This window comes from Microcebus murinus, unplaced genomic scaffold (assembly GCF_040939455.1).
Source record: "Microcebus murinus isolate Inina unplaced genomic scaffold, M.murinus_Inina_mat1.0 scaf055_hap2_Mmur4.0, whole genome shotgun sequence".
Lineage (NCBI taxonomy): Eukaryota > Metazoa > Chordata > Mammalia > Primates > Cheirogaleidae > Microcebus > Microcebus murinus.
In genome coordinates this window covers 64625-76803 of record NW_027439001.1, presented here as the reverse complement: position 1 = coordinate 76803, position 12179 = coordinate 64625, and the positions used below count along the sequence as shown (strand labels likewise).

Genomic DNA, 12179 nt, shown 5'->3' with positions numbered 1-12179 from the left:
GCTCGGCTTCTTGAGCGGGGCAGGGGCGCCCTCCGCCGTCCACGGCCACACCACCCCGAACGCGCCCGATCCCGTCTGGTCTCGGAAGCTAAGCAGGGTCGGGCCTGGTTAGAACTTGGATGGGAGACCGCCCGGGAATACCGGGTGCCGTAGGCTTCTTCTTTTTTTTTTTTGCCTCTGGTTCTGTCGCGTTTCTGGGAGTGCGGGGGCGGCCCGGGGTGGGGGTGACCCCCACCCTCGGCGCCCGCCGCGGTGCCTGGCGCCCCAGCCCGCACCGTGGGGCCTCCTCTTGTCCCGAGCCGTGACACCGCCGCCACGCGGCAGCATGCCTGGCTTCTGGACAGTCAGGTCTCAGACCAAAGGTCTGCTCTGTGGGAGCCGACACGCTGGAGGAAACCTCGAGAGTCTGAGAGGGGAGGGAGTTCCAGAAGAAGGCCAGGATGTCATTTTGAGGGAGTATGTGACCAGAACTCCTCCCGTTGCTTTTGGGGTTCTATGGGCTACACGTAGGAATCTTTGGTGGTGGCACCTGATGTTCGGGGATCCGGAGTCACACCCAGACCTGCTCCACAGGCCTCCTTTTACTTTTCTCTTCGGATTCATTTTTTTTTTTTTTTTTTTTTTGAGACAGAGTCTCGGTTTGTTGCCCAGGCTAGAGTGAGTGCCGTGGCGTCAGCCTAGCTCACAGCAACTTCAAACGCCTGGGCTCGAGTGATCCTTCTGCCTCAGCCTCCCGGGTAGCTGGGACTGCAGGCATGCGCCACCATGCCCCGCTAATTTTTTATATATATATCAGTTGGCCAATTAATTTCTTTCTATTTATAGTAGAGACGGGGTCTCGCTCTTGCTCAGGCTGGTTTTGAACTCCTGACCTTGAGCAATCCGCCCGCCTCGGCCTCCCAAGAGCTAGGATTACAGGCGTGAGCCACAGCGCCCGGCCGGATTCATTATTTTTAAAAAGTGTCTCTTATCTCTATTATTGCATTTTCTTTTCTCTCTCTTTTCAAGCAGATGATGGGAGTCCAAGTGTTAAGGTGACATGTGTTGCCCGTGCCCCCCTCCCCCCCCATGTTCTTATTCATTTACGTCTCATGTTGTTCCAGCATATTGTGGGGGCACCAATGTAAAGGTCGGGTGCGTTGCCCTCTCCCAGCCTCCCCCCTCGGGTCAGAGCTTCAAGTGCGCCCATCCCCCAGTCGGTGCGTACCCACCGCATTCCTAATGGATGTGTATGCCCATCCCCTCCCCCCACCCGCCCGACACCCACCCGAAGAAGGTGATTCCTCTGTGTCCACTTAGGTGTCCATCGGTTCGTACCCATTTGCTGGTGAGCGCGCTCACGTGGTGCTCGTGTGTCCATTCTTGGGATACCTGGCTTACTGGAACGGGTTCCAGCTCTGGCCAGGAGAACCACGAGAGGTGCCCCCTCACCGCTGCTCCTCATAGCCGAATAGCACTCCGTGGTGTCCACGGGCCACATTTTACTTACCCACTCGTGGGTCGATGGGCACTCGGGTGGCTTCCAGGTCTTTGCGATTGTGACTTGTGCCCTGACACTAACCCTAACCCTTACCCAGCCAGTCTCCTCCACGGCCCCTGCCTGACTGACTCCTTCCCGCCCGGCCTATCACCTGTCACCGTCCTCTGCCCCTGCCTGACACGCTCCTCCCCGCCCGGGCCGTCACCGTCCTCGGCCCCTGCCTGACGGGGCTCCTCCGTCGCCTGGGCCTTCCAAGGGCTTGGTGTGGACGCTGGTTCCAGGACGCCCTCCCAGGAACCCGGTAGCAGGGCGGCCGCAGCGTCTCGCGCAACCCAACCGTCCGCCGGCTGGCCGCCGTCGCTAAGTGGCCTGCGGGGGACGTGCTCCCGCTGTGCCGTGGGGGCCCAGCCTGGTGTCTTCTCTGAGGCCCCGCGGCTGCCGCTCCCCGCAAGGGGAGAGCCGGGGAGGTGGGGACCGCCTCCTCATGGGGACGTACACCCAGCTCTCCACGTCGGATTCCGGGGCTCTCTGTCCTGCCAGAAGGCCCAGCTGGCCTGCGGGTCCTTAGAGTGGCAAAAACATCCGAAAACTGAGATTGAGGGTCCGGTGGGTGTCTGCACTTTTGTGCTGGGCACCCCAGGGAGGCCCGGGGGCTGGCTGGACAACGCGGTCTGCTGGGCAGGGGGGGGGGTTTGGAGGAGCAACTGATGCCCTTTGCACTTTGGGTAGCAAGTGTCTGAGGTGTCTCTGGGCCCTGTGCCATGTGGGGGCGGGGGCGGGGGCGGGGTGGGAGGAGGAGGAGGAGGAGGAGGAGGAGGTGGGAAGGGCCGTGGCCTGCAGTCGTGTTCCCCGGGGTGGCACAGCATGTGGCTTCTTCCACAGGCTGCTTGGCCTGGGCTCCCTGCACCTGGGCCTTTGGAGGACTGGCCCTGTGCTTGCCAACACTTCCTGCAGGGACCCAGAGCTGGGAGGTTGCATCTCTCAGCCCTGGGTCGGGCAGAGCCCCAGCGGGCCATGCCCACAACCTCTCTCAGCAGGGGTCCCCCAGAAGGCTCCTTTGGGACCAGGATTCTCTTGCGGGTGACTCTTTAAGGTCTGGCCCCTGGATGGAGGGGCACCAGGAGTAGAGGAGCAGGAAGGGGAAGGGGGTGGCCATGCGAGGGGCCACTTTCAGGCCAAGTCCCAGCTTCAGTCTGATCCTCCTGGGAACGCCGGGGTGGACATCACACCTCCTGGTTGCCCCGCTCTGAGACAAGGAGCCGGGCTTCGCATTCCCACAGCAGCCAGTCGTGGGCTGAGGACACCTGGGGCGTTGGGAACTCCCTGGCTTCTCCTTGGATTAACATCTGGAGCTGCTTGTGAATTGTGCCGCCACACACACCCGAGTGCAGGTGTCTTCTGCACAGACTGCGGGCCTCGCTCTTCTGAATGCCGCTAGCTCGCGACCCACCCACGGGTGAACCTGGTCAGGGTACTTTCTCTCGGGGGCAGACTCTGATCCGGGCGGGCTACCGGTGTCTCTGTTTGCTCCTTTCTTTCTTCCACTTCGGGAAAGGCTTCCTTACTGGGTGTGGAAATCTCCTATGCCTTTCCTCGCCTATCCTGTCAGCTCTAAAATTTCTTTCAGTTGCCACCCTCACAGATGGATTAGGAAACTCTTTGCGGTGCACTCATTAGTGAAATGACCTCAATGACGCTGGAATCCAATATCTAATCGCCGATTTTTAAGCGAGTCCACACGCCAGGGTGGTCGGGGTCCAATGCAGCCCCGGCCAGGCCCAGGCCCCTTGGACTGGGCCACAGGAGGACACAGAGGAGGGTCCCGGCCCCCACGGTAGCGGTGCGGGCAGTTCTCCAAGGGCTTGGGTGTTTTCCAGAGGGAGGAGATGGAGGGGACTGATTTCTTCAGCGCCCCACAAACCACGCCACCCCACCCCACCCATGGGACACATCCCGAGAGAGAGAGAGAGAGAGAGAGAGAGAGAGAGACGCCCCATACACTGGCTCCCCTCCCCCGTGCGCTGTGCCCCAGCCCTGGCCCGGGGGAATAGGCGGCCGCCAGGCCACAGGGTGGGGGGCGCAGCTGAAAGGGGTTGTGGGGGAGGGCCGCCCCTGGCTGGGGTCAAAGGGCGAGCGCCCCGCCCCTCCCGCCCGTGCGCAGTCAGCGGCCCCGGCGCGCTGGGGGTGGGGGGCGGGGAGGTGAAGGAGGCCAGGCGAGGAGAGGAGGGGGGCTTGAAGGTCTCCACCTTGGCGGGTCCAGCCGTGGAGGCGCATCTTGTGTGAGTGTGAGTGTGAGTGAGTGAGTGAGTGTGAGTGTGAGTGTGTGTGTATACAGAGACAGCCCCCAACCCCGGCCCGCCGCTCCCTGCCCGCCCCGCCTGTCACCCCCGTCCCTCGGAGCCCGCGGGACCCGGCCGGCGAACTCAACAGGCCCGACCCGGCGCGGGGCCTGGGGCGGGAGGAGGCGGCGGGGAAGCGCAGAGAGGCTCGGCTTCTTGAGCGGGGCAGGGGCGCCCTCCGCCGTCCACGGCCACACCACCCCGAACGCGCCCGATCCCGTCTGGTCTCGGAAGCTAAGCAGGGTCGGGCCTGGTTAGAACTTGGATGGGAGACCGCCCGGGAATACCGGGTGCCGTAGGCTTCTTCTTTTTTTTTTTTGCCTCTGGTTCTGTCGCGTTTCTGGGAGTGCGGGGGCGGCCCGGGGTGGGGGTGACCCCCACCCTCGGCGCCCGCCGCGGTGCCTGGCGCCCCAGCCCGCACCGTGGGGCCTCCTCTTGTCCCGAGCCGTGACACCGCCGCCACGCGGCAGCATGCCTGGCTTCTGGACAGTCAGGTCTCAGACCAAAGGTCTGCTCTGTGGGAGCCGACACGCTGGAGGAAACCTCGAGAGTCTGAGAGGGGAGGGAGTTCCAGAAGAAGGCCAGGATGTCATTTTGAGGGAGTATGTGACCAGAACTCCTCCCGTTGCTTTTGGGGTTCTATGGGCTACACGTAGGAATCTTTGGTGGTGGCACCTGATGTTCGGGGATCCGGAGTCACACCCAGACCTGCTCCACAGGCCTCCTTTTACTTTTCTCTTCGGATTCATTTTTTTTTTTTTTTTTTTTTTGAGACAGAGTCTCGGTTTGTTGCCCAGGCTAGAGTGAGTGCCGTGGCGTCAGCCTAGCTCACAGCAACTTCAAACGCCTGGGCTCGAGTGATCCTTCTGCCTCAGCCTCCCGGGTAGCTGGGACTGCAGGCATGCGCCACCATGCCCCGCTAATTTTTTATATATATATCAGTTGGCCAATTAATTTCTTTCTATTTATAGTAGAGACGGGGTCTCGCTCTTGCTCAGGCTGGTTTTGAACTCCTGACCTTGAGCAATCCGCCCGCCTCGGCCTCCCAAGAGCTAGGATTACAGGCGTGAGCCACAGCGCCCGGCCGGATTCATTATTTTTAAAAAGTGTCTCTTATCTCTATTATTGCATTTTCTTTTCTCTCTCTTTTCAAGCAGATGATGGGAGTCCAAGTGTTAAGGTGACATGTGTTGCCCGTGCCCCCCTCCCCCCCCATGTTCTTATTCATTTACGTCTCATGTTGTTCCAGCATATTGTGGGGGCACCAATGTAAAGGTCGGGTGCGTTGCCCTCTCCCAGCCTCCCCCCTCGGGTCAGAGCTTCAAGTGCGCCCATCCCCCAGTCGGTGCGTACCCACCGCATTCCTAATGGATGTGTATGCCCATCCCCTCCCCCCACCCGCCCGACACCCACCCGAAGAAGGTGATTCCTCTGTGTCCACTTAGGTGTCCATCGGTTCGTACCCATTTGCTGGTGAGCGCGCTCACGTGGTGCTCGTGTGTCCATTCTTGGGATACCTGGCTTACTGGAACGGGTTCCAGCTCTGGCCAGGAGAACCACGAGAGGTGCCCCCTCACCGCTGCTCCTCATAGCCGAATAGCACTCCGTGGTGTCCACGGGCCACATTTTACTTACCCACTCGTGGGTCGATGGGCACTCGGGTGGCTTCCAGGTCTTTGCGATTGTGACTTGTGCCCTGACACTAACCCTAACCCTTACCCAGCCAGTCTCCTCCACGGCCCCTGCCTGACTGACCTGACTCCTTCCCGCCCGGCCTATCACCTGTCACCGTCCTCTGCCCCTGCCTGACACGCTCCTCCCCGCCCGGGCCGTCACCGTCCTCGGCCCCTGCCTGACGGGGCTCCTCCGTCGCCTGGGCCTTCCAAGGGCTTGGTGTGGACGCTGGTTCCAGGACGCCCTCCCAGGAACCCGGTAGCAGGGCGGCCGCAGCGTCTCGCGCAACCCAACCGTCCGCCGGCTGGCCGCCGTCGCTAAGTGGCCTGCGGGGGACGTGCTCCCGCTGTGCCGTGGGGGCCCAGCCTGGTGTCTTCTCTGAGGCCCCGCGGCTGCCGCTCCCCGCAAGGGGAGAGCCGGGGAGGTGGGGACCGCCTCCTCATGGGGACGTACACCCAGCTCTCCACGTCGGATTCCGGGGCTCTCTGTCCTGCCAGAAGGCCCAGCTGGCCTGCGGGTCCTTAGAGTGGCAAAAACATCCGAAAACTGAGATTGAGGGTCCGGTGGGTGTCTGCACTTTTGTGCTGGGCACCCCAGGGAGGCCCGGGGGCTGGCTGGACAACGCGGTCTGCTGGGCAGGGGGGGGGTTTGGAGGAGCAACTGATGCCCTTTGCACTTTGGGTAGCAAGTGTCTGAGGTGTCTCTGGGCCCTGTGCCATGTGGGGGCGGGGGCGGGGGCGGGGTGGGAGGAGGAGGAGGAGGAGGAGGAGGAGGAGGAGGAGGTGGGAAGGGCCGTGGCCTGCAGTCGTGTTCCCCGGGGTGGCACAGCATGTGGCTTCTTCCACAGGCTGCTTGGCCTGGGCTCCCTGCACCTGGGCCTTTGGAGGACTGGCCCTGTGCTTGCCAACACTTCCTGCAGGGACCCAGAGCTGGGAGGTTGCATCTCTCAGCCCTGGGTCGGGCAGAGCCCCAGCGGGCCATGCCCACAACCTCTCTCAGCAGGGGTCCCCCAGAAGGCTCCTTTGGGACCAGGATTCTCTTGCGGGTGACTCTTTAAGGTCTGGCCCCTGGATGGAGGGGCACCAGGAGTAGAGGAGCAGGAAGGGGAAGGGGGTGGCCATGCGAGGGGACACTTTCAGGCCAAGTCCCAGCTTCAGTCTGATCCTCCTGGGAACGCCGGGGTGGACATCACACCTCCTGGTTGCCCCGCTCTGAGACAAGGAGCCGGGCTTCGCATTCCCACAGCAGCCAGTCGTGGGCTGAGGACACCTGGGGCGTTGGGAACTCCCTGGCTTCTCCTTGGATTAACATCTGGAGCTGCTTGTGAATTGTGCCGCCACACACACCCGAGTGCAGGTGTCTTCTGCACAGACTGCGGGCCTCGCTCTTCTGAATGCCGCTAGCTCGCGACCCACCCACGGGTGAACCTGGTCAGGGTACTTTCTCTCGGGGGCAGACTCTGATCCGGGCGGGCTACCAGTGTCTCTGTTTGCTCCTTTCTTTCTTCCACTTCGGGAAAGGCTTCCTTACTGGGTGTGGAAATCTCCTATGCCTTTCCTCGCCTATCCTGTCAGCTCTAAAATTCTCTTTCAGTTGCCACCCTCACAGATGGATTAGGAAACTCTTTGCGGTGCACTCATTAGTGAAATGACCTCAATGACGCTGGAATCCAATATCTAATCGCCGATTTTTAAGCGAGTCCACACGCCAGGGTGGTCGGGGTCCAATGCAGCCCCGGCCAGGCCCAGGCCCCTTGGACTGGGCCACAGGAGGACACAGAGGAGGGTCCCGGCCCCCACGGTAGCGGTGCGGGCAGTTCTCCAAGGGCTTGGGTGTTTTCCAGAGGGAGGAGATGGAGGGGACTGATTTCTTCAGCGCCCCACAAACCACGCCACCCCACCCCACCCATGGGACACATCCCGAGAGAGAGAGAGAGAGAGAGAGAGAGACGCCCCATACACTGGCTCCCCTCCCCCGTGCGCTGTGCCCCAGCCCTGGCCCGGGGGAATAGGCGGCCGCCAGGCCACAGGGTGGGGGGCGCAGCTGAAAGGGGTTGTGGGGGAGGGCCGCCCCTGGCTGGGGTCAAAGGGCGAGCGCCCCGCCCCTCCCGCCCGTGCGCAGTCAGCGGCCCCGGCGCGCTGGGGGTGGGGGGCGGGGAGGTGAAGGAGGCCAGGCGAGGAGAGGAGGGGGGCTTGAAGGTCTCCACCTTGGCGGGTCCAGCCGTGGAGGCGCATCTTGTGTGAGTGTGAGTGTGAGTGAGTGAGTGAGTGTGAGTGTGAGTGTGTGTGTATACAGAGACAGCCCCCAACCCCGGCCCGCCGCTCCCTGCCCGCCCCGCCTGTCACCCCCGTCCCTCGGAGCCCGCGGGACCCGGCCGGCGAACTCAACAGGCCCGACCCGGCGCGGGGCCTGGGGCGGGAGGAGGCGGCGGGGAAGCGCAGAGAGGCTCGGCTTCTTGAGCGGGGCAGGGGCGCCCTCCGCCGTCCACGGCCACACCACCCCGAACGCGCCCGATCCCGTCTGGTCTCGGAAGCTAAGCAGGGTCGGGCCTGGTTAGAACTTGGATGGGAGACCGCCCGGGAATACCGGGTGCCGTAGGCTTCTTCTTTTTTTTTTTTGCCTCTGGTTCTGTCGCGTTTCTGGGAGTGCGGGGGCGGCCCGGGGTGGGGGTGACCCCCACCCTCGGCGCCCGCCGCGGTGCCTGGCGCCCCAGCCCGCACCGTGGGGCCTCCTCTTGTCCCGAGCCGTGACACCGCCGCCACGCGGCAGCATGCCTGGCTTCTGGACAGTCAGGTCTCAGACCAAAGGTCTGCTCTGTGGGAGCCGACACGCTGGAGGAAACCTCGAGAGTCTGAGAGGGGAGGGAGTTCCAGAAGAAGGCCAGGATGTCATTTTGAGGGAGTATGTGACCAGAACTCCTCCCGTTGCTTTTGGGGTTCTATGGGCTACACGTAGGAATCTTTGGTGGTGGCACCTGATGTTCGGGGATCCGGAGTCACACCCAGACCTGCTCCACAGGCCTCCTTTTACTTTTCTCTTCGGATTCATTTTTTTTTTTTTTTTTTTTTTGAGACAGAGTCTCGGTTTGTTGCCCAGGCTAGAGTGAGTGCCGTGGCGTCAGCCTAGCTCACAGCAACTTCAAACGCCTGGGCTCGAGTGATCCTTCTGCCTCAGCCTCCCGGGTAGCTGGGACTGCAGGCATGCGCCACCATGCCCCGCTAATTTTTTATATATATATCAGTTGGCCAATTAATTTCTTTCTATTTATAGTAGAGACGGGGTCTCGCTCTTGCTCAGGCTGGTTTTGAACTCCTGACCTTGAGCAATCCGCCCGCCTCGGCCTCCCAAGAGCTAGGATTACAGGCGTGAGCCACAGCGCCCGGCCGGATTCATTATTTTTAAAAAGTGTCTCTTATCTCTATTATTGCATTTTCTTTTCTCTCTCTTTTCAAGCAGATGATGGGAGTCCAAGTGTTAAGGTGACATGTGTTGCCCGTGCCCCCCTCCCCCCCCATGTTCTTATTCATTTACGTCTCATGTTGTTCCAGCATATTGTGGGGGCACCAATGTAAAGGTCGGGTGCGTTGCCCTCTCCCAGCCTCCCCCCTCGGGTCAGAGCTTCAAGTGCGCCCATCCCCCAGTCGGTGCGTACCCACCGCATTCCTAATGGATGTGTATGCCCATCCCCTCCCCCCACCCGCCCGACACCCACCCGAAGAAGGTGATTCCTCTGTGTCCACTTAGGTGTCCATCGGTTCGTACCCATTTGCTGGTGAGCGCGCTCACGTGGTGCTCGTGTGTCCATTCTTGGGATACCTGGCTTACTGGAACGGGTTCCAGCTCTGGCCAGGAGAACCACGAGAGGTGCCCCCTCACCGCTGCTCCTCATAGCCGAATAGCACTCCGTGGTGTCCACGGGCCACATTTTACTTACCCACTCGTGGGTCGATGGGCACTCGGGTGGCTTCCAGGTCTTTGCGATTGTGACTTGTGCCCTGACACTAACCCTAACCCTTACCCAGCCAGTCTCCTCCACGGCCCCTGCCTGACTGACTCCTTCCCGCCCGGCCTATCACCTGTCACCGTCCTCTGCCCCTGCCTGACACGCTCCTCCCCGCCCGGGCCGTCACCGTCCTCGGCCCCTGCCTGACGGGGCTCCTCCGTCGCCTGGGCCTTCCAAGGGCTTGGTGTGGACGCTGGTTCCAGGACGCCCTCCCAGGAACCCGGTAGCAGGGCGGCCGCAGCGTCTCGCGCAACCCAACCGTCCGCCGGCTGGCCGCCGTCGCTAAGTGGCCTGCGGGGGACGTGCTCCCGCTGTGCCGTGGGGGCCCAGCCTGGTGTCTTCTCTGAGGCCCCGCGGCTGCCGCTCCCCGCAAGGGGAGAGCCGGGGAGGTGGGGACCGCCTCCTCATGGGGACGTACACCCAGCTCTCCACGTCGGATTCCGGGGCTCTCTGTCCTGCCAGAAGGCCCAGCTGGCCTGCGGGTCCTTAGAGTGGCAAAAACATCCGAAAACTGAGATTGAGGGTCCGGTGGGTGTCTGCACTTTTGTGCTGGGCACCCCAGGGAGGCCCGGGGGCTGGCTGGACAACGCGGTCTGCTGGGCAGGGGGGGGGGTTTGGAGGAGCAACTGATGCCCTTTGCACTTTGGGTAGCAAGTGTCTGAGGTGTCTCTGGGCCCTGTGCCATGTGGGGGCGGGGGCGGGGGCGGGGTGGGAGGAGGAGGAGGAGGAGGAGGAGGAGGAGGAGGAGGTGGGAAGGGCCGTGGCCTGCAGTCGTGTTCCCCGGGGTGGCACAGCATGTGGCTTCTTCCACAGGCTGCTTGGCCTGGGCTCCCTGCACCTGGGCCTTTGGAGGACTGGCCCTGTGCTTGCCAACACTTCCTGCAGGGACCCAGAGCTGGGAGGTTGCATCTCTCAGCCCTGGGTCGGGCAGAGCCCCAGCGGGCCATGCCCACAACCTCTCTCAGCAGGGGTCCCCCAGAAGGCTCCTTTGGGACCAGGATTCTCTTGCGGGTGACTCTTTAAGGTCTGGCCCCTGGATGGAGGGGCACCAGGAGTAGAGGAGCAGGAAGGGGAAGGGGGTGGCCATGCGAGGGGACACTTTCAGGCCAAGTCCCAGCTTCAGTCTGATCCTCCTGGGAACGCCGGGGTGGACATCACACCTCCTGGTTGCCCCGCTCTGAGACAAGGAGCCGGGCTTCGCATTCCCACAGCAGCCAGTCGTGGGCTGAGGACACCTGGGGCGTTGGGAACTCCCTGGCTTCTCCTTGGATTAACATCTGGAGCTGCTTGTGAATTGTGCCGCCACACACACCCGAGTGCAGGTGTCTTCTGCACAGACTGCGGGCCTCGCTCTTCTGAACGCCGCTAGCTCGCGACCCACCCACGGGTGAACCTGGTCAGGGTACTTTCTCTCGGGGGCAGACTCTGATCCGGGCGGGCTACCGGTGTCTCTGTTTGCTCCTTTCTTTCTTCCACTTCGGGAAAGGCTTCCTTACTGGGTGTGGAAATCTCCTATGCCTTTCCTCGCCTATCCTGTCAGCTCTAAAATTCTCTTTCAGTTGCCACCCTCACAGATGGATTAGGAAACTCTTTGCGGTGCACTCATTAGTGAAATGACCTCAATGACGCTGGAATCCAATATCTAATCGCCGATTTTTAAGCGAGTCCACACGCCAGGGTGGTCGGGGTCCAATGCAGCCCCGGCCAGGCCCAGGCCCCTTGGACTGGGCCACAGGAGGACACAGAGGAGGGTCCCGGCCCCCACGGTAGCGGTGCGGGCAGTTCTCCAAGGGCTTGGGTGTTTTCCAGAGGGAGGAGATGGAGGGGACTGATTTCTTCAGCGCCCCACAAACCACGCCACCCCACCCCACCCATGGGACACATCCCGAGAGAGAGAGAGAGAGAGAGAGAGAGAGAGACGCCCCATACACTGGCTCCCCTCCCCCGTGCGCTGTGCCCCAGCCCTGGCCCGGGGGAATAGGCGGCCGCCAGGCCACAGGGTGGGGGGCGCAGCTGAAAGGGGTTGTGGGGGAGGGCCGCCCCTGGCTGGGGTCAAAGGGCGAGCGCCCCGCCCCTCCCGCCCGTGCGCAGTCAGCGGCCCCGGCGCGCTGGGGGTGGGGGGCGGGGAGGTGAAGGAGGCCAGGCGAGGAGAGGAGGGGGGCTTGAAGGTCTCCACCTTGGCGGGTCCAGCCGTGGAGGCGCATCTTGTGTGAGTGTGAGTGTGAGTGAGTGAGTGAGTGTGAGTGTGAGTGTGTGTGTATACAGAGACAGCCCCCAACCCCGGCCCGCCGCTCCCTGCCCGCCCCGCCTGTCACCCCCGTCCCTCGGAGCCCGCGGGACCCGGCCGGCGAACTCAACAGGCCCGACCCGGCGCGGGGCCTGGGGCGGGAGGAGGCGGCGGGGAAGCGCAGAGAGGCTCGGCTTCTTGAGCGGGGCAGGGGCGCCCTCCGCCGTCCACGGCCACACCACCCCGAACGCGCCCGATCCCGTCTGGTCTCGGAAGCTAAGCAGGGTCGGGCCTGGTTAGAACTTGGATGGGAGACCGCCCGGGAATACCGGGTGCCGTAGGCTTCTTCTTTTTTTTTTTTGCCTCTGGTTCTGTCGCGTTTCTGGGAGTGCGGGGGCGGCCCGGGGTGGGGGTGACCCCCACCCTCGGCGCCCGCCGCGGTGCCTGGCGCCCCAG

General features: G+C 62.8%; 4 pseudogenes; all 4 read left to right on the top strand.

Moving 5' to 3' along the window:
- The first annotated feature begins 37 nt into the window (after positions 1 to 37).
- Positions 38 to 156, top strand: LOC142869091 (uncharacterized; annotated as a pseudogene).
- A 3846-nt stretch (positions 157 to 4002) lies between these two features.
- On the top strand, positions 4003 to 4121 carry LOC142869090 (uncharacterized; annotated as a pseudogene).
- A 3854-nt stretch (positions 4122 to 7975) lies between these two features.
- LOC142869089 (uncharacterized) lies at positions 7976 to 8094 on the top strand (annotated as a pseudogene).
- A 3854-nt stretch (positions 8095 to 11948) lies between these two features.
- Positions 11949 to 12067, top strand: LOC142869087 (uncharacterized; annotated as a pseudogene).
- Positions 12068 to 12179: the final 112 nt, after the last annotated feature.